This window comes from Microtus ochrogaster, unplaced genomic scaffold, assembly GCF_000317375.1.
Source record: "Microtus ochrogaster isolate Prairie Vole_2 unplaced genomic scaffold, MicOch1.0 UNK23, whole genome shotgun sequence".
NCBI classification, from domain to species: Eukaryota; Metazoa; Chordata; class Mammalia; order Rodentia; family Cricetidae; genus Microtus; species Microtus ochrogaster.
Window position 1 is genome coordinate 2,660,895 of NW_004949121.1, and position 22,514 is coordinate 2,683,408.

The window sequence follows — 22,514 nt, forward strand, 5'->3', positions numbered from 1 at the left end:
AAATATCTTTTAGCAGCTGTTGCTCTTTCCTCAGCATTCAAATAATTCAAAGAGAGCATAATAGCATACAGTATCAAAATTCTCTGTGTATTTTCCATCTTTGTGTGCGTTATTTTAACCTCTATTTTGTTTATTTTTACTTTTATTTTTTGCTTTTTGAGACAGGTTCTCTGTATCTTTGACCTGGAATAACTCTGTAGACCAGGCTGTCCTTGAATTCTCAGAGATCCACCTGTCTCTGCCTCCCAGGCATTGGGATTAAAGGTGTATACTACTACACCTTGAACTCACAGAGGTCTGTTTGTCTCTGCCTTCTAGGCACTGGGATCAAAGGCGTGTGCTACCACACCTTGAAGTCACAGAGGTCAATCTCCCTCTGCCTCCCAAGTGTTGGGATTAAAGGTGTGTACTACCACACCCAACTACTCTCTTTCTTCCTTTTTTTTGTTTTTTACTTTAAGAACTTTAACGTTTAGCATGCATATATTTTTACACACTGTAAACCATTTAAACATTTTCTTTGACTTTAAATCTTTCTTTTACTGTATATGTCTCTTTTTTGACCACATGAGTCCTTAATTTAGCAAGCAATGTCAGTAGGATTAAAGCCGTGGCTTTGTCAGCTAGATCCAGTCCATTCCTTAGCTTTCCAGCCTCATGGCTGAGGTACTGGCTGTAGCCATGTTTACTGCCACAACTCTATGGCATTTCAAGGTCCCTGCTGGCAAGTAAGTTGCAGCATTATGTCCACAGACAACACACAAGTCCTCTCTCTGTAGCTGGCCCTCCTGCCTCAAACAGTCAGAGTTTGCCCTGGCAGGATGGCCCAGAAAGCCGGCATTTTAAAACAAAACAGATTTTTTCCTGCTACTGCTGAAAACAAACAAGCATTCAGTTGGCTTTTATCAACACCATTTAAATGTTTCGTGGCAGGACCTCTTAAGAGCTGCAGGGTTTTACAGCTGAAGCTGAGTCAGGAAGCCTCTCTTAGATGAGAGCTCTTGCTTGCTTCTAGCAAGCAGAGCAGACCAGAGAAATCAGTGCTACCAAGAAAACACGCTTTACTCTTTCCCAAGCTTTCTCAGGCTTTCAGTGGATTCAGTTGTCCACACGTCTGGGCGCCATTGCATCTATTTCTTTGTTATTGTGGACAACAAAACTCCCTCAATGAAAGTGGGAGGGCAAACACCTGTGAATGTTGATTTTGTTACTTTTGTTACAAACTTCAAAGTGTAATTGTTAGATAATAGACCTTTATGTTTATCAATTAATAATACTTTGGCTTAAATTTAATTCCAGTAATTTTGAAGTTGTGATAAGTGTAATTTCTGGTTGATAAAATGTATAGTCATCAATTTAAAATAATGTTAATAATGAACATAATTGACATATGATATTAAATGAGTTTTAATGGAAATAATATCATTCTTACTGATAGTGCTATTGTGGTTTGTTGAGAAATTTCATAATTAAGAAATGTTAAATTTTATTCATAAAAGTAAAATAAAAAGTATCTATTTCTCATTAGCATGTACCAGTCCTCTTAATTTAATTCATGAATGCTATGAATGGGATCTGTAAATTCAAGAATAGCAACTCTCCTTTTGAGTCACAACCCATATCTGTTAGAATATTAAGTTCTGGGAAACATGTCTTGGAATTTTAGTGCTACATGGCAAGTTATCCTGACCATCTCCTCTGTTGATGTATTTATGTATGCATACTTTTAAGGTCGAACTCACAATGAGCACAATTTCATGAGTTTTCTGTAGAGATTAAAATTCATGCTACGACAAGAGTTAGTGGTGCAAAATTGTTCCAGGTTCCTGGGGTCACCTACTTGCTGTGAAGCCTTCATCGGCTCCTTCACAGTTTAGAGACAAAGCAAAATAAGAACCATTCAGGGTCCCAAGAGTGGCATTTCTTTCTATGTGTGTCATGATTATAGTGCAAAATAATCTTTATCTTGAAATGAAATTCAGAATAATAAATATGCTATTAAAAGGATATTGCCATATGGGCATAAAATGAAACAGTATTAAATATTAGGATAAAATGCTCAATTCCCTGCATTCTGATTTTAAATTTTGCTTTCTGTAGCTGTGGCTCATTTATGCTTTGTGTGACATTATTATTTCTTGTATAATCTTCAAAAAAAGCAAGGCTGTAGAGGCACAAGTTTGTAATAAAGGCTATGTTTAAGTATTATCCTTGATGCTTTTATCCTATTCTTTTTCAGAATAAGCTCAGAAACAGAGATGAATGCTTGGTAATTGACTTACAGTAATAGAAACCATTCATAATTAATAATTAATACATGAATCTATTTTAATTGTTTCATTCCATAACATGTACAATCACATTTATTTAAACACAATGACAGTCATTACAAAGGAAAGCTTAATTGGCTGACAGGGAGCCTGAAGAATGGAAAAAGTCTTTGCCAACTATATGTCTGATAGAAGATAAGAATCTAGAGAATGCAAAAAGCTAAAAAAAAATAAATACTGAGAAAATGAAAAAATAAATTGAAAAATGGGCTATAGAACTACACAGAAAGTTTTCAGAAGAAAGACAAATGGCTAAGAAATATTCTTTTTTAGTGTCCACCATCCTTAGTTAAGAGGTAAGTGCAAAATAAAACTACTCAGAGATTTCATCCTAATCAATTCAGAATGGCTAAGGTTAAGAAAATAAGACAATAAACACTGGTAATAATGTAGGGTAATAGAAAAGTCATGTATTATTGGTGGAATGCAAATTGATCCAGTCACTATGGAAACCACTGTAGAAGTCTCTAAATCAATAGTCTACCATTTGATCCAGATAAGCTAATACTGGCCATGTTCCCAAAGGACTGTATTTCCTTCTAGAGAGAGAAAGATGTCAATTCATGTTCATAATCCTCTTTTCAAAGTAGCTAGGATATGGGAAACAGCCTAGATGTCCTTTAACTAATGAGTGGATAACAGAAACATGATCCTGATTCACAATTATGTTCTATTCCATTGTAAAACAATGAGCATTTCTAAAAGATGGATGGAAATACTGAGTGAGATAACCCTGACACAGAAAGAAAATTGTTACATGGTCCCACTAATGTGTATCTTAGCATCGAATATTTAACTTTGTGGATTAAACCTAGGGTATCAGTAGAATTCAGGAAACTAGAAACAGGCCATGGGCATGGCGGGTAAAGAAAGATCTTTGGAAAGTAGGGTCAGAGGAACAAAGGTGATCGGAAGGGAAACAGCATAAAATGAGGAGCAAAAATTCACATGGGAATAGATATAAAACAAAGAAGAGGAAGGCCTGGAAAAATAATATTAAAGATGCTTGAAATGCCATATAAAATTTTATCATTTTATAAAATATATACTTAATATATACGATATATGTATATAAACATAAACATATACATGTGTGTGTGTGAATGTATGTGTGTGTTTCTGAATTCAAATAGAGCATCACGGAAAAGGGTTAAAACTTTTCCCCAGAAACCATAGGTGGTCAAATCAAATGTCCCTTGAATTGTTGATTATGGATGGCCTTGAGATTCCTAAGTAATACATGTTATCTTTATTGTTCTTGGTCTCCCATCTGAATTTCATAGGTATGCCCTATTGCTAAAGGTACTAAGAAGGAAGATTTGTTGCTGATAGCTACTTTTCATACTACCAAAAGATGCCAGATGAGTTTCTTATGAGGGGTTAGGAGGTCATCAATGTTATTAAGCTATGAAGCTGCAGCAATGGAACAGTGTGGCCAAGATGTGACCATGGATTGAAATCATGATGTGAATACTATATATAAACCAATCACTTTCTTTTAGGATTTAAGACTCTGTCCAACTGGAAGACATAAGTGTCTGGACCTATAGATCTGATGAAGAACTGATGGTTGAAGAACTCCCAGGGCCCAGGGGGAGAACCTAAAGGGATTTCCTGTTATACAGGAAAATTACCTACACAAAGAGATGAGGATGGAAATCTGGTGTAGATTGACTTCGTCAACCTGGATTATGATGTAGGAAGGTCATCTGTCTATGTGTTAATTTCATTGGTTAATAAAGAAACTGCCTTGGTCTTTTTTCTAGGCCAGCCCTTAGGTGGGTGGAGTAGCCAGAACAGAATTCTGGGAGGAAGAAGGCAGTGAGGCAGACGTGATGAAGCTCCAGCCCAAGATGGATGAGGGTTAGAATCTTCCCGGTAAACCACCACCTTGTGGTGCTACGCAGATTAATAGAAATGGGTTAATCAAGATGTGAGAGTTAGCCAGTAAGAGGCTAGAGCTAATGGGCCAAGCAGTGTTTAAAAGAATACAATTTGTGTGTTGTTATTTTGGGGCATAAGCTGGCCAGGCAGCTGGGAGTCGGGCGAGACGAAAAGCATGCCTGCTTGTCTCCTCACTACAGGATTAGACTTCAGCAACCCAACAACACATAGTTTATTTCCAATTATTTAAACTCAGTACAATTTGTGGAAAAAAGTTTCCTGGTGTAATAGAAATCCCATTGTACAACGAAACATAATTAGGCTGAAACTCAACTAGAGGAACATGCTGTTTCCTCCAAGACTATGGGTTCAAGCTATCTGTACCAGCTTAAGGGTCTAAGCATCTGACTCCAGTCATGTAGGTAGCTGTAGAGGTAATTTGAACTATTTTCCATCTCCGGTCCTAATTGTCTGAACTTGAGGCAGATTCTGGCTCATTTAGATTATTAGTCACCTTGAGTCTTGGTTCTAAGAACTTGATATGTCCTGGCCCAACAGACAATTCAGATAAGCAGCAAGTTAACTATTTCTAATTCTCAGCTTTCTGGATAGAGAAACAGGTTTTTCATCTTTCCCACTGGAAAGACAACCTTGTGCACTTAACATTTCTGTTTTCTCTGGAGATCTGTGGGCTCAAGAACCTTAGTGCTATGCTCCCAACAGGAACTAGTAATGTATTCAGATACTCTGTATCAGATTTAGTATTAAACTCTTTTCTAAATTTGTATCTCTACCCTGAAGTTTCTTTGTGTAGTAGATGGTGGGAAACCTAGAAACTCACAACTGATCAAATAATAAGTATTAATGGAATTCTCAACCACAAATGAGACCTCTGTATGAAACTCCCTTATTTCTGCCATAGATCCAGGGGCTATCATGGAAGAGAGAGCAGAAGGATTGTGCCAAAGGTTGGGGACATGTGGACATTATAGGACTCATGATCAGACATCGCATGGGGTTTCCTGCAAAAGATTAAGTCCATTAATGTTCTAGTATGGAGCAGGGAGGGGCTTACCAACTCCCAGCCCTGACCAGGATCCTTTTAAGAGTTTATAGCTTCTGAGAGAGCAACATTCAGTTTTCTATATGTGGTAGCCCTTGGTTGGTTAGCCACACAACAGTGCATGGCCTCATACCAATGGATATATAGAATATATATATACACACAAATTGAAGTTGGTAGTTTTGTTTTTGTATTTTAGTTTAAGAAGGCATTGACTGGGGAACTTAAGGCGCAGAGATGTGGGAGCAGATCTGGAAAGAGTAAGATGTAAGAGTAGATGGTGAATATGATCAAAAAACATTGTATGAAATTCTTAAAGTATAAAGTGATTATATGTGATTATATTCTTAAAATGATAGCAGTCTGATACAGAGAGGGTAGCTAATGAAGTGAGGGAGGTGACTTGCCCAAGGTCACATGTATGAATGAATTCACAAATGATAAACACATTTATCGCCATCCATGTGATTTTTTTATTATATGTATGGATACAAGTGGTAAATGTGTGTGTGCATTCACCAATGTGCATGCGTGTGTACAGATGCACATGCGACATGCAAGGAAGCCCGATTACGGTGACAAATTTCATTTTCTGACACTCTCTGCCTTATTTCTTTGATGCTGGACCTTTCCCTGAATCTGAGGCATTTACTGTTTGGCTGAATGTCAGTCCCAAGCAAAAGATACTCTTACGTCTCTACCACCACTAAGGTTGTTGTCCCACCGCTAGAGCTAATGTTGAAGGCATGGGGAAGATCAAGCGCAGACAGTTACATGGATGTTGGAATGTGAACTGGGCCTTCATGGTCATGCATCGAACACTGTCAACAATTGAGGCAACTCTCCAAACCTCCAATGCATTTCAAGTTAATTTTTAAATATCTCCATAAAAGTATATCTTAATGGATCTCCATGAAATGTGTTAATATGCACATCTATTGTGAAATGTTTAAATCATATTAAATTCATCATCCTTGAGATTTTATTTTAATGATGACTCTTTCAAAACACTTTTTATACCTTTCTGTAAAGCACAGAACATTATTGTTATTATCTGTCGTCACCCTACTGGGCAATACACCCAGCCTTTGACACTAGTTAGCTAATGTAACTTAGTACCTAGTGCCCAACTTTCGTTTGCCTCCTCCCTACTTTATATATCCAGAACTAGCTACTAGTTCACTCTTAAATTCTGCCAAAAGAACTCTTTCTGTGTTTCTTGGGTTTTCCTTAGCATTTATTTTTGTGTATGTGTGAGTCTATGTGGTCACCATGTGTGTCTATGTGGTCTCCACTTGTGTATGGGTACCCAGGGAGGCCAGAAGAGGGTGACAGATTCCTAGAGCTGCGGTTACAGGAAGTTGTGAGCCACCTGACATGAGTGCTGGGACTAAACATAGGTGCCCTGGAAGGGCAGAAAATTTAACCTGAATCTCAGTCCTATCCCTAACTCTTGAATGCTGAGACATCATTCCAACATCAAAATCAAAATTTTAATTTTTCTCATGTGAGTAAGATTATGTGAAACTTTTCTTTCTTTTAAGTTTTATTTCAATTAACACAATACTTCCTATAATATTCCCCAATTTCAGCATTGATTCACAAGTGACTAACTTATCTTCATTTCAGAGGCTCAATAATATTCTGCTGTATATATGCACCATAATTTCCTTGTCTTTTCATGAGTTGATACACACTTGAACTGTTTTCATTACATGACTCTTGTTTCCCCTGGGGTACAGATCTCTTTTTTAACACAGTTACTATCTTTCCTTTGGCTGTTTATCAAGTAGTGTCCAGATTATAACTACTTTTGTTTCTTTGATATAGAGTCTCACAACATAGACAAGGCTGACCTTCAACCCACAGAAATCCACCTGCCTTTGCCTCAAGCTGGAGTGCAGATATTAAAGACATGCATTACTATACCAGGCAATAGGTGGATGACCTCATATCCCTGCGCTCTCTGCCTCTGTCTCTTCAAAACCTTCTACTCATGCGTGCTACAACTTCTTCTGTTTATTTTTGCAAGAAACCTCTGTATCCTTTCACAGATTCCTGCTAAATGCTTCACCTGTGTGAGCTTATTTGTTTACACAATTGCTCTAGAACAGATATTCCTATCTCTATATCAATTTTAGCGATGTAGAAATTGAGATCTTGTCTCAAAAGCCAAATGAAATAATTTAAAAAAACAACAACAAAACAACGCTCTAAAATTATGGCATATAAAATATTTGTAGAAAATCCTTGTCACAACTGATTTGAATGTTTGTATTTTCTTTTGCCTTTGCCTTTGATGCTGGCTTGTTCTATCTCTTCATTATGTGTGGTGTTGATGGGATACACAGCTCTACGTTGATCAGAACTCCTCGGTGATTAGTTGTTCAGAGCCATTACATGAAGTTTGGTTGGATTTGGCTGGGTGTAGCAGTTATTGGACCTCAAGAGATCAAAGGACTTCTTACAAATATCTTCCAAAAATAGCAAGTGCGAGAATCCTAGTCAAGTGCATATGTCCATTGTCCCAGAGCAAAGTAACCTGAAATTGGTTGCTATGTTTTATATAATCACTTCTGCAAGAGCCCACTTTTGGATACTAATATTTGACATGGTTAATTCTTATTAATTTGTTGGAATTGTTTATTAATATTGCAAATAGATAATTTTAATTTTCCTCAAGTAACATTTCACTATTAATGGTTTGAAGTGGGTGATAAGCAAACCGATTTGAAATAAAATATGAATATGTGCCATTGTATTATAACACTATACACTTTCTTGACAGTTAAATTTAAAAAAAAATTTTTTTGTAGCATGTATTGTATATGTTTATAGTATATGTAGCAAATAAAAGTATGGCCAAAAAAAAAAAAAGAAATTGAGATACTGATGTTAGGTAATTGTCTCAATTCTTCAATTAGCGAATAACAGATGTAAAAGAAAGAGACTCTTAAATATAATCCAGGCTTTCTGATATCAGAGTCTGATTTTCACATTCTACTCAGTGAGAAGTCTCCTAATTTCATTTTCTCACTTATGTCAATGTATTATTGCTGATTAGCATATTTTCATATTAATACAAGTCTCCTATTTGTGGTTCTATGGTACTGATGATAATGGGCAACTTTAAGTCAAAGTTTAATTTTTTGTTTATTATATTTTTGGTGATGTTATTGGGGTAATAACATCATGTTTCAGAAAGAATAGATACTTCTACTTGTTCCATAGGCTTCTCACACATGTGTTTGAATATTATTAAGTGGCTACTAACAGCAATATAACTATTGGTGCTAGTATTTTAAAATTGAGATGTCTTAATTAGGGTTCTAGTGCTGTGATGTAACACCATGAGCAAAAGCAAGTTGGGGAGGAAAGGGTTTATTTGGCTTACACTTCCATATCACTGTTGAACATGGAAGGAAGTCAGGGAAGGGTCTCAAACAGGTCAGCAACTGGAGGCAGGAGCTGATACAGAGGCCATGAATGACTACTGTGTACTGACTTGTTCATCATAACTTGCTCAATCTGGCTTTATTACAGAACTCAGTACCACCAGCCCCAGGGATTATACCATCCACAATGGCCTGGCCCTCTCCTATCGATCACTAATTAATAAAATACCCTACAGTCTTGTCTACAGCCTGATATTATGGAGGCATTTTCTCAGTTGAGGTTCCCTTCTCTCAGATGACTTTAGTTTGTGTCACGTTGACATAAAACTATCGAGCACATGGGGACATATTTTATTGTTAATATTCTAAGAGCAAGATCATTGTTATTCTAATATAGTAGAAAATAGAATTTATTCATTTGTCAGAATTCAATTTTCTTGAAGTTTGCCTTGATATTCCTAATGTTGCTTTATGCTGTTTCTTCAGTCTTTTTTATGAAGATAACGTTAAATAATTCTCAGTCTTGGAGGCTATGTGTACACATTCTCTTAGTTCCACATTTTATGGACTTACCTAATCATCATTTATAAGAAAGCAGAGTTTACATATACCATTATTCTTCAAGCAGAGCATATCTTACACTTACCAGTAGTAAAGTGTGATACTTTGCACCCATTACTTGTACTGGGTGACCCGGGACTTCATTAGAGCTCTATAACTTTACACATTGAAAACTTGTCGGGACAGTGAATTGTGGAATGGTGTGATCTTTCACTTGGCGCTCCACAGAAATCTTCATTCAGTTGAACAATATCTATAGCATACAGCAATCTCCCTTCTCTAATTTGTCTTCACAGCTAGTTGCTGGCTCCAAAATCTGTCTCCATCCTCAATCAATGAAAGGCCTAGAAGTGCTCCTCTGCTGGTGTGGTTAAACACACAAGGTGAGCCTTTCTTTAGCTGGAGGCTTATCCTACACAGTAGACTTAAGAAAGGCCCAAATGTTGATTCAAGCAGAAACTCTACTGTTCTTTAGATTGATAAGAAAAGTGGTTCTCCTCTTTCTCCAGCTTTGAGATGGCCATTCGTGGAACATCTTGACCTTTAAAATTGCAGGGGTTAATTCCTAAAATGCTTTATCCATTGGTTCATTCATCCTTCTATCCATCAATCGACCATTCATTCATTCATCTCTCTGGAAAGCCGTAATACAAATTTCATCCCAAGTGTTTGCACATGTCACAATCCATCTAATTCTAATCAATATTCAAAACAATAATCAATATCATAAAAACTGAGTGAGAATCATATGTTTCTAATATCATTATTTTCTCTATATTCTATGTTTATATTTTTAATTTCCCCATTAAAATTTTTATTTCAATTTTTTCCATTTGTTGAAATAAATTATTTTCTCATAGAATATATCCTGATTATACATTCCCCTCCATCCATTTCTATCAGTTCCCCCCATTCCCCTCCCCTCTGGATCTATTCTTTTTCTGTCTCTCATCAGAAAAGAACAGGCTTCTAAGACATAACTAAACATGACACAATAAAATATAATAAGATGTAGCACAAATGATTATGCCAAGATTGAACTCACAACCCAACAGGTAGGAAACAGTTCCCAAGAGCAGTGACAAGGGTCAAAGACCCATTTATTTCCACAGTCAATAGACCAATAAAAATACTAAACTAACAGCTATACTATATATGCAGAAGACTTGGTGTAGACCCATGTAGGCCCTGCGATTGTTGCTTCAGTCTCTTTGAGCTCATATGCACTTTGCCTAGGTGTTTCAGAGGGTCTTGTTCTCCTGGTGTCCTCAATCTTCTCTGGCCTTACAATCTTTCTCTGACCACTTCCTAAGGATTCCCTGAGCTCAGAGGAAAGGGATTCGATGGAGACTTCCCACTTAGATTCTTTCTCAAGGTAATGTCTTACTGTGAGCCTCTGTATCTGTTACTATTTACTGCCAGATAAAGTCTCTCTGATGATGATTGGATAAGACAAGGATCTATTAGTATAGAAGAATCATTAGGAGTCTTTTTTTTTTTTAAGACCATCAGTGTTTGATTTTATCCTAGGTCTTTGGGTTATCTTGTCTCTGGTTCTTGGTTACCCAAAAAGTGCCAGGTATGAGTTCCTTCTTCTGGAGTGGACCGCAAGTCAAACCAGATATTGGTTGGCTGCTCCCACAAGTTTTGTATCAGCATTACTCTAGCATTATCCTAGCATATTTTGTAGGCAGGACAATTTGTAGGTCAAAGGTTTTGTGGCTGGGTTAGCTTTCATGTTTCTCTTTCTGTAGCCTGCAGAGCACCTTTCCAGACCAAACAGACTAGAATGTAGGAATGAAGGCTCCATGTAGGTACCAGCTCAACATGTTCTCTCAGTTGTGTGGTTGTTGTCCTTGGCAGTGGGGCCACACTGTCAGTTTGTGGTGATCAACCCTTTGTCTTATCAACAAACTGGGATGCTTGGGGATTTCCATTGGACCACCTTAGCCAACAATTCAATTGATTGCAGTCTAGTCCCAACATTGGAAGCATCACATGGCTACAAGTGATGGCTACGGTGAGATTGGGTATCCCCCATTACTATGAGTCATTACAATCACATTCATAGATTCTAGGAACTTTTCATTATGCTAGGTTTCCATATCAAACCTAAATGTACCTCCCCATTTCCAGCTGTCTGTCCCCACCACACTCTTTCCATCCATCCCATCTTCCCCTATTCTCACCCCACTTGCCCCCAGTATGCCCATAAGTCTAGCCTATTTCCCCACCCCAGTGAGATTCCGGTGCTGCCCCCCCCCCGTAGGCCCCTCATCTTAACCTAACATCTCTTGATCTATCCCCTTATAAGTGAATATATACCATATTTATCTTTCTGGGTCTGGGTTACCTCACTCAGAATTTTTCTGGTTCATCCCTTTTGCCTACAAATATCATGATGTCATTGTTGTTAACACCTGAGTAATACTCCATTGTGTAAATGTACCAAGTTTTCTTTATCCATTCTTCAGTTGAAGGGCATCTAGGTTGTTTCCAATTTCTGGCTGTTATGAATAAAACCTCATTGAACATAGTTGAACAAGTGTCCTTGTGATAGAATGAAGCATTATTTGGGTAAATTCCCAGGAGTGATATAGCTAGGCTTTGAGGTAGATGGATTTCCGGCTTTCTAAAGAACAACCATATTGATTTCCATAGTGATTGCACAAGTTTGTTTTTTCACCAGCAAGGAGGAAGTGTTTCCTTGTTCCACATCTTCACCAGCATGAACTGTTACTTGTGTTATTGATTTTACCCTTTCTGATAGGTGTAATATGGAATTTCAAAGTAGTTTTGTTTTGTATTTCCCTAATGGTTAAGGATGTTGAACATTTATTTGTTTCTCAGACATTTGAAATTCCTCTATTGCAAATTCTCTATTTAGACTTCTACCACATTTTATTGGACTATTTGATTTTTGATACCTAATTTCTTGAATTCTTTATGTATTTGGTTATTAGTCCTCTTTAAGTTTTGTAGTTGAAAAAATTTTCTCCCATTTTGTAAGTTGCCTCTTTGTCTGATTGACAGTGTCCTTTGTCTTCCAGAAACTTTTCAGCTTCATGAGGTCATAGGGTCCCATTTATTAATCATTCTTCTTAGTGTCTGTGCTATCCATGCTTTGTTCAGTAAGTCGTCTCCCACACCAATGCCTTCAAGGTTGCTCCTCCACTTTCTCATCTACCATGTCCAGTTTATCTGGTTTTATGTTGAGGTCTTTGATCCATTTAGACTTGAGTTTGTGAAGAGTGGTAAATATGGATCCATGTGCATTCTTCTACCTGCAGGCATCCAGTTAGAACAACATCATTTGTTGAAGATGCTATCTTTTTCTCCTCGGTGTGTATTTCTGGCTTTTTTTTAAATCAAAAATCAAGTATCCATGTATGTATGGATTTACAGAAGTGTCTTCAAATAGATTCCAATGACCACATGTTTGTTTTTATGCCAATACCAAGCAGTTTTATTACTATATTTCCTTTTTTGTTATTTTTATTGATTCTTTGTGGATTTCACATCCTCCATCCCAATCCCATTCATCTCCATGTCCTCTTGCTTCTGCCCTCTGCCTTTGCTACTTTCACACCCAAAACAAAATTTAAGATTAAAACAAAAAAAGCTTAAAACAAAACAAGCAAAAAAAAGTAAAAAAAAAAAATCATCATAAAATCTGTAGTATGGCTCAGTGAGCCACACAGTATACCCTTTAGTCCATGTCTTTTCCTACAAGTTCTTTTATTTTATGTTATTTTAAAGAAAATAAACTATCTTTTTTCATTTTTCATACCCATCCCAGTTCCCACTCCCTCCTCTCCTACTGTTCTGTTCAACTAATCCCTGCCCCATCCCCCATCCATTCCTCAGAGAAGGTAAGGCACATTGCTTTGAAGAAGGTCCAAGCCCCTCCCTACTAGGGAGCTATATCTAGGCTGAGCAAGGTATCCATCCAAAGAGAATGAGTTTCCAAAAAGACAGTACAAGCAGGGATAAATCCCGATGCCACTGTCAGTGGTCCCTCAGTCTGTCCCAGTCATACAACTGTCATCTACATTCAGAGGGACGAGTTTGGTCCTATGCTGGTTCCTTTCTGGTCCAGCTCCCATTAGCTCAGGTAGACTGTTTCAGTGGGTGAACCCTTCATGGTCTTGACCTCCTTGTTTATATTCTCGTTCCTTCCACTCTTCAACTGAACCTCAGTACGGTGCTCCAATGCAGATCTCTGCCTCTGTTTCCATCAGTTGCTGGATGAAGGTTCTACAGTGATATTTAAGATATTCATCAGGCTGACTACAGGGCAAGGCCAGTTTGGGCAACCTTTTCACTATTGCTTAGGGTCTTAGCTGGGGTTATCCTTGCAGATTTCTGGGAATTTCTCTAGTGCCAGGTTTTGTATTAGCCCCATAATGGTTCCTGCAATTAAAATATCTCTTTCCTTGCTCTCATCTCTGTCCTGCCTCCATCTTAACTATCCCTTCCCTGAAGTTCTCTTCCCTCTTCCCCTTCCCCACTCCTCTTCCCAAGATGGCTCAGTGGTTAAGAGCACTGACTGCTCTTCCAAAGGTCCTGAGTTCAATTCTCAGCATATGCAAGGTGGCTCACAACCATCTATAGTGAGATCTGGTACTCTCTTCTGGCATACAGGCAGAATACTGTAAATAAATCTTTAAAAAAAATTCATAGTCCATATTCTTTAGTTGTAAGTGTTCATTACAAAGGGTCATTTATCTGGTTTGAGGCCTCTGGCTTCTGCTATATCTGCTCTACCAGGCCCTCACTAGGACTCTTCTTGGATATCCTATACGCTTTGAGTCATGAATATCCTGTAGCTTTGAACTTCTAGGTTCATCCCCTCTATATGCTCCAGCAGTTCAGCGATGATGTGGGTGTTGGGGTGGGCCATCTCATAGTTCTGGTTCTGGGCCTGGTTGGTAGCTCACCCAGAGTAGCAAACACCAGGGAGTAGGGCCCGTTCTGCTCTCACCCTTAGGTCTAGCTCACCCGCACACACACCACCACACACACACACCGCCAGGACAAGCTGTACTGCTTTGCCCAGGGGAAGTTCAAGGTTACCTCTCTGTATCACTGTACTTGCTGAGGGACAGGGCCAGCTCTTCTGTTCTCATGCCCCTGAAGTAGACTCTCCTGCCTGTTGTAGGTGGCGAGGGATAGGGGAGAACATATTTCCCTTAGCCTAGCCATCCCATGGCGTGCTAGGGTGGGGATGTGGACACCTCTAGTCTGCTGCCCAGGTGAGGTGCCACGCCTGTTCTCCCATCCTCATGGCCCCCGAGCCAGCTTTCTCACAGATGGCAAGAGGCGAGGGGAGGAAGGGCATTTTTCCCCTCTCTCATGCAGCCACATAGCAGACAAGGGGACAGGCTCAGTCATTCTTCTCTTATCCATCCCTCTTGCTCACCCGCAGCCCTGCCAACAGGGTCAGCTCTATTGCACTGCCCAGGTGAAATGCAGGGCCTCCTTTCCTTAGTGCTATTCCCGGGGGCAGGGGGACAGTGCCAATTCTCCCCCTCTCATGACCTCAGGGACAGCTCTCCTACTTGCCACAAGTGGCAAGGGGTGGGGGAGTCATTTCTCTCACCCACTCTATATGATAGATGAAGGGTGGGGCCAGATCTCCCACATGCATTAGAGGGCCTGACCATCTGTGCCTATGCCCATGGGGTCGTCTCTACTGTCCTGCCTGTGCTAGGTGTAGGGCCTGCTCTCCTCATGGCAGCAGCCAGTGAGGGTCGGGATCTCTTACTCTTGTGACTCCAGCCAGTGTTTCCTGCCTGAAGTAGGTGGCAAGTGTTGAGCGGCAAGGAGCAAGGGTTTTCTCTCTTCCTCACCCACACTATCACCTGACAGACTGTGGGACTGGTTCTCCCACTCTCTCTTCTTTTGGAGAGGAAAGGATGACTACCGCCAGTTTCCTGCTATAGAGCTGCAGGTAAGACTGGGGGGATTGCATCTCAGCAGGATATCAGAGGTTTAGTTCTACCTTCAGCCTGCTTGTTGCCCTGGGAGGAGCAGCCCTTCAGTTAGGATGGGGGTGCTTGCCAGGGTTGGGAACTGTGACAAAATAACAAATTGGAGGAGGAAAACTAGGTGGGGAAGATTTGTGGGATCCACAGGAGATGAGATTAGGGGTTAGGAAAGGCTGTCAAGGGTGATCTGTTGCAGAGCAGGTGATGAGACTGGGGGATTGGATCTGGGGGAGTAGAGAGAGAAGGTTTGCAGGAAACATAGTCAGTTTTCTGGTAGGTGTGGACTGTGGTTTAGGAGCAGCTGCCTGCTGGAACTGGGGTCTGGGATAGAGTGAAGAGAGCTGTGGGAAGTTAGGAGGAGACGATGTGGGGAATCCACAGGAAATGTGGGCAGGAGGGGGAAAAAACTATGTTTTATTGCAGCGTTTGGGATGAAAATGGGGGACTGAATTTGGCAGGGAAGAAGAAGCGGTTAGGGTCTTCAATGAATTTTCCTGTTTCCTTGTTCTGCTTGGTTGTTGTGTCCCCAGTGAAAGCCTGCTGGTGTTGGATGCTGGCGTAATAGGATTAGGAAAGGGAGACTACAGTGTCTTTCCTACCACGGTGTTAGGAATGAGATGGAGGTGGGATGTCGAATCTTAATAATTGTAGGAGAGGTGTGGGTCCACCATCAGTTTATTTGTTGCTCTAGGAGGAGTGGTCCTTGGATTAGCAGGAGGTACCTGCTGTGGGTGGAGTCTGCTGCAAAGCAACAATTGGGATAGGGAAGCTAAAAAGGGAAGATATGTGAGATTCACAAGAGATTCACGGGAGATGGGAAGGGGTCAAGAAAGGTTGCCAAGGATGTTCTGCTGCAAAGATGGACATGGGACTGTGAGACTGGATCTGGGAGAACAGAGAGAGAAGAGAAGCCCCATCCCCATTAAAATATTGATTGAGCTTAAATGTCAAAGTATTTAGTTTAATATTTTGTAAGGGCTGTGTACTTGTTTCTCAGTGACTCTCATGGCACCCAGTTGATAAGTAGCTATCTTTCACTATTCCATGGATTTGATTTGTCACCTTTAGTCTTGAGGTAATCCTGACAGAGAGAGAGACATATTAAAATTTCCATCCTATCAAGAATTGATTATTTAGCATTAGAGAGATAGAGTGACCCTTTCTGTCGTTCACAATCTACCTAGGTAGCATTTACATTGCTTTCTTAGTATGGTGTAAGAGAATATTGGTGGTGGAGTTTGCTCAGCTCCTGTGTTTAGCAGTCTTTCTCAAATTTATCTATTGCTCTGAAGTAGGGATTTGACTCATAGCCTAAAATCTGAGTTCTTTAATCGAGTGGGGTTCCTAGAAAAGATATTCTTTACTTTTCATTCAAGATATCTCTCTGCTATTGGGTTTAACACACTCAAGTGACAGCCATGCTCTCTCTCCCATAGCTTGACCCTGAGCTTCCCAACTTTTTGTATTGGATTTCTTCTTTATTTTGTACCTTGGTGTCTGCTCTACTTTCTGATGCCTATTATACTTGAGCCACTGATAATGCCCTCAGTTTCATTTGATCAACTTGAGGTTATTTCACTATCCTCAAGATTTTGACGACTTCATTGATTGTTATAATACACCTACTGTATTATAAATTTAATATCTTTACAAGTATTTTGTTATTAAACCAGATAAACTGACTAAGAAAGTGGTAACAGATAGTATCATCCAACAAAGGATACAGAGGCACTAAATTTAGTAGCTAGATGCTGTAGGCTCTTACACACTAACCGTTTACTTCTTGTTTGACTCATTATGATTTCAATTTAAGCCACCATAAAAATATCACAACACAACAATCTCAGTGTCATTGGAATAGAATGAGGACCTGGGCATGAAAATTTTTAGGCTCTTCAAATATAATGACGAATTTCTTTCCAATTAGTTTAGATTGCTTTATGCCTACACCAACATCATTTTACAGCCCATGCTTCAACAGTTCGCAGAATTACAGTTTTTATTGAACTTATTTCTCTCTGTAATATGTGACAACTGGTATTATGTTGCTTTTATTTATTTTTAGTTTGTTAATGATTTTGTACTTTTACATATTTTGTTGAATTTATAGATTTCCATAATGTGAAGTATATAGGAATGTACTTAGTAATCATTGTCATTTGTGGGTACTTACTATGAACAAATATTTCATTTTGAGTATGGAAAGCATTGTATTATTAATTTATGTAATACACACACTTTGATTTTTTTCCTTAACAGATTGTAATTTACTAAAATTTATTCAGGAGGCTGAATAGCTTATTCTCATCAAAAAGTGTAAAAAACACAGAAAATGCTGAGGGTTTGGTTGTTGTTGTTGTTGTTGTTGTTGGTGGTGGTGGTGGTGGTGGTGTGTGTATGTATTTTAATGCATCAGTCATGTTAAAACAGCTTCAAAGGTAAATTCCTATCAGGGATCAATAATTACTCACTTAATCATTGCAAATAACTCTGAAGTGTACCTTTTTAAAAGAGCCATTTTCCTTGAATCAGAAAGATATATCCAACTATTGAGGCCATGGATTTTTTAATGTGAAACATGCTTTGTTAGAAAAGCCTATTGCTGTACTTTAAAATTACATTACCAAGACATCAGTCAAATTATAAAATTTTGAACAGAGATATTTCTGAGCTTTCAAATATCAAGACTACAGATGACTCTTGATTTTAACTTAAAAATCAAGTAAAGAAAGCGTTAAAACATTGAACTCCAGCCTAGATCAGTTTCTCTAGCTAACTTCTCTAGTTTACTTCTTGGAACTTTTGAAAAGTGGTTAAGATATGAACTTAGAAGTAGAGAGGCTTTTATATTTTTTATTAGACCTCTGATATTTATCTTATACTCTCGGGGATTAAAATCATAAAGAGAAATAGAAATCACATTTTAAATAAATTTAGTTATGTATATTTTCTGATATATAAATTAGCCTTGCATTAAAAATATATTTTTATTTGAGGCAGAATCTAAGTCAGCCAATGGCTCAGGCTGCCATGGAACTTATTTTGTAACTTGGCCTGGGCTCAGCCTTCCTAGAACCAGGATTTATATGCAGTCCTGGTTCCTATTCCAGACTTGTTCTTCTGGAGAAGAACTAGCTTTTCTCTCTGTACCCCTTCATGTGTTGAAGAGCACATTCAGATTTTGCTTATTTTGTCCTCATTTAATTTCCCGCTGCTTTTCAGCATCAGTCATCCTTCCCTGGGAAAGAGATAGCAAGTCTGGAATTACTCAACTGGTGAGGAAAAGTATCACCTTACATTTTCTCATAGAGCCTAATTAAATTTTATATCTACTATCTATCTATCTATCTATCTATCTATCTATCTATCTATCTATCTATCTATCTATCTATCTATCCAGAAAATCTGGGACACCGTGAAAAAACCAAATCTACCTAGATAGATAGATATCATATACACAGGCATACATAAATGCACACACACAAACACACACAAAACTTAAAGAACATGATTAAAACCTATCAATATATGAAATGTACTGAGGATTTGTTTAGTTCCCTGATGAGGCTCTGGGGCTATTTGGTTAACAACCCCTTGGATTTGTGCTCAATTTGATGATTAAATTATTCTATGCTGGTGCACATCTAGCAGGGATGCTAATATAGAGATTGGAATGGCAGAGGAATAGATTCTGCAGAACACAGTCATCAGGGAGATTTCAGTTGATTCCACTTGTTTTCTAACCCCAATCAACAGAAAAACTGATGGTTGTGTGTGTTGGTGTATGCTTTTAGTCCTGGCAATCAGGAGACAGGGGCGGGTCCATCTCTGTGAGTTTGATGTCAGCCTAGTATACATGGAATCAGAAATACCTTCTTCAATCCAAAAGAATCTGAAAGTCAACGTACCTGTCTTTCTCTTTTGCATAGTACACTCTGTCCATCTTTGTCTTCATGGCTCTTACTCTCAGCAATTATAGCAGGATCTTTTTTCTTTCTGTGAATGTATTATGTTAGGGCTGGGTTGAGTACTTGCATAAAGTGCAACATCTCCTGGGTGTGATGGTGCATGCTGATAATCTAATATGTATATTTTCTAACACATAAATAATATATATTCGATTTTAAATTTTTATGAATATAATTATTTTTCCTGCATGCATGTATGTGTATTTCGTGTGTGCCTGGTACCCATGGAGGTCTGAGGAGAGGGTTGTATCCCCTAGAACTGGAGTTGTGGATGGTTGTGAGCTCAGGTCCTCTGCAAGAGCAATAAGTGCTTAACCAGTGAACCTCCTCTCCAGCCTGAGACATTATAATAAGGCAATACCTATGAATTTATTGGTTGTGATTTCACTTTAATATTTTCCTTTCTGTTATATTTTCTTTTGATTACAGAAACCCTTTCATCCTTCAGGCATGCCACCTGTCATCTTCGGATGATAGACAACTCTTCCCCTCTGTAGTAAGAAAACATCAGCAGAGACAATTTGAGTTCATGGTGATAATGTCACTACTTAGAATTTTTTACTTAACACCAATTAATTCATTAGAAATCAGTGTGCTGTGGTTCACTTCTTCAAAACACAAATCAGTTTCTTTCTGGGTTTAAGTATCAACTCCAGGTGTTTTTGCTAGGTGGTTGCTAGAAAAAAGTTTAGGAACTTAAAACAAAGATGGATTGACCAAAAGCTATTTATATGCACCTAAAAAATCACTTTCTAGTCTCTTTCCACACCTTGTTTCCAAATAAAACACACTGTGACTCATAGGAATAGGACCAAATTATAGACCCCTACATATTTGGCAAGATTTATTTTTCTCATATTTCAAATTTTACTTTTCTCCAGTGCTAACTTTCTTCTCTCTCATTCTGTTCAGAAAGGTAACAAGGACGGTGCCGCCGTGACGGAAATGGTTTTCATGCACCAGAGCAGGGCTCAGGATTGCACTGGCGCATTGTAAAAGTACATAAAGAAATCTCAATTGGCATTTGCCTTTGAGAAGTCCATAATAACCTGACTTCCCTTCCAGTACCCAAGGGTTTATTTTTGATAATTATGTATTACTTTTTGATGCACAGAACTCTTAAGTTGCAGCATTCTTTCTTCTGTCTGCGCTGTAATGTCAGAGAATTTGGCAAATAGACTGTGATAAGGAAATGCGCTGCTGTTAAGAGCTTAATATGAGGAGCTATTATGACTGTTTTGTGCCCTTGCATTGGGGAGCATAAAATCTTTCTCAACATGAGTATGTGGAGCCTTAATTTTTATCTTAAGTTCTGCATAGTGAGAAAAATAAGACATTTTCCCAGAGTATATATATTTTTAAAGTGTTGAAAAATCTTTCTAGGTAATAGAAAAGTTAAAAGCCTAAGTCCTTGCAACTATTGGCTAAAAGTGAACCTCGTAATTTTTTTAGCTCATGAGGGAATTGAAAGTGAAATAGGAAGCCAATCTATGTTTAAGTGATAAGAATACTTCAAATGTAATTGTTAAATACAAATTTTATTTTAAATTATAGACCCCTACATACATATATTTGGTAGGGTTTCAGTTCTAGATGTAGAATTCTATGACGATGTCAACTTAGATGGTATCAACAACGGAATTAAGATGTGGGGTGTCACTCAGTGGTGAAGTGTTTTTCTGGCAGACACAAGCCCTGAATTTTCATCTCCAGCTCTGCAGGGAAACAGGAAACAGGAATGAAAAAAGAAGGACATTAAAAGTGGAAGTGGGGAAAAAACAACCTTATTAACTGGTCAAGTTAGATTAAGAAATAAAAAAGGAGCATATAGTAATTTTCAAAATAAATTGATTTCTGGGTTGCATGAACTTCATGCTGAAGTCCTTAAGTAGAACGCCAGTTACTGACTGTTGCTTTTCCCGAGAACACTGTGTGTTTAAAAGTCCTGAACGTCAGCAACCCTGCTGCATGTGATGAGCTGTAGAAATACTGGCGATATGGTCTGTTGCTATTATACTAAAAGTGATCTGGACAAGGTAATTTCTCTAAGTCCCTCGAGCCACATGAATGGTCAGGCCCTCCCCCAAGGACCTCTAGCTGCCAGGTTCCATTCATACAATACTCTGTGTGCCCTAACTGCTGGACCATGACCACATCCTACCCGGTCCAAATCTCCAGACTTGAAGCTCCATCTTGAAAAGCTCCACTCCCTTCCCAAGAAACTCTATATAGCCTCTCTATCTGTTCAGTTTGCTGCTGTTTCTTGCTTGAGCGGAGGCAGCCACTTTCCTGGTCTTTTTCTTCCCAATAAATCTCTAGGTCATGTGACTTTGTGGTATTCCTTGACTTCTAGCTGCCAGGATACAGTTACATCCATCCTAGCTACAGCACTTAAAGTTTCAGAAGTTGAATCTTCAAGAAAAGACAATGAAATAGGATTGTCTGCCTCCTGAGACTGGCAAATTTTACTTACTTTACAATAAATCTTCCTTGATTTCTGGGAGGTTTAAAATTTATAATTGAAATGTGATATTAAAATGGCAACTTATGAGCACTGACTTCAATTTTGAAGTTGTCGAATTTGGAATTTCTATAAACTACTAGTTTGGAATAACATGGTATAATTGCTTGTTTTCTAAACTTAAGCAACTCTAATTATATTTATAATTAAGATATTCTCAAAATAAAAATAACTTTTGTCAAAAATATCCAAATTATGAAAGTCAACAATTTTATATAAAAAACTTCAACAAAACCTCTATAATTTGCTATCTAAAACATATTTGATAAAGAGCAAGTGAGGATAGTTAGAAGGGCTTAGAGGGAGGAAAGGAAACAAGAAATTAGATAATTGTATTGCATTCATAAAAATATAAAACAGTATTTTAAAATTTCTAAAATATTGCATTAAAAATAATTTTGATAAATATTTATTAAAAATCTTTGTTAAATGACAACACAATACATAAAATAATGTTGAATAATCTATGATCTTATGGCTTAAATTCCAACAAAATAAGTTGTGACTTCAAGTTACTATTTTAAAAGAAGACTTCCTTGTAATGGAACACTTAATTACAGGATTTAATAGAAGAAAAAATTTGCAATCACAACCTTTATTGTTCTCATTTCTTCAGCTGTCAGAAATGGACCATGCCTCCTGACGAAACAAGTCACACAAGGAGGTACGCATGCAGGGTTACTTATTCAGTGCCTTTTATAAGCACCTCCTCTAAGTCAAGCAACCTCCACTACTGAGACAAACATTTCATCACACACACACACACACACACACACACACACACACACACACACACACCACT

The 22,514-nt window shown here is 38.3% G+C and overlaps 1 protein-coding gene across 2 annotated transcripts in view; it reads left to right on the forward strand.

Annotated features, from left to right (window-relative positions):
* The window catches only part of March1 (membrane associated ring-CH-type finger 1), an 817,915-nt gene that overhangs the window by 278,658 nt on the left and 516,743 nt on the right, over positions 1–22,514 (forward strand). The gene's annotated exons all lie outside the window — the stretch shown is intronic.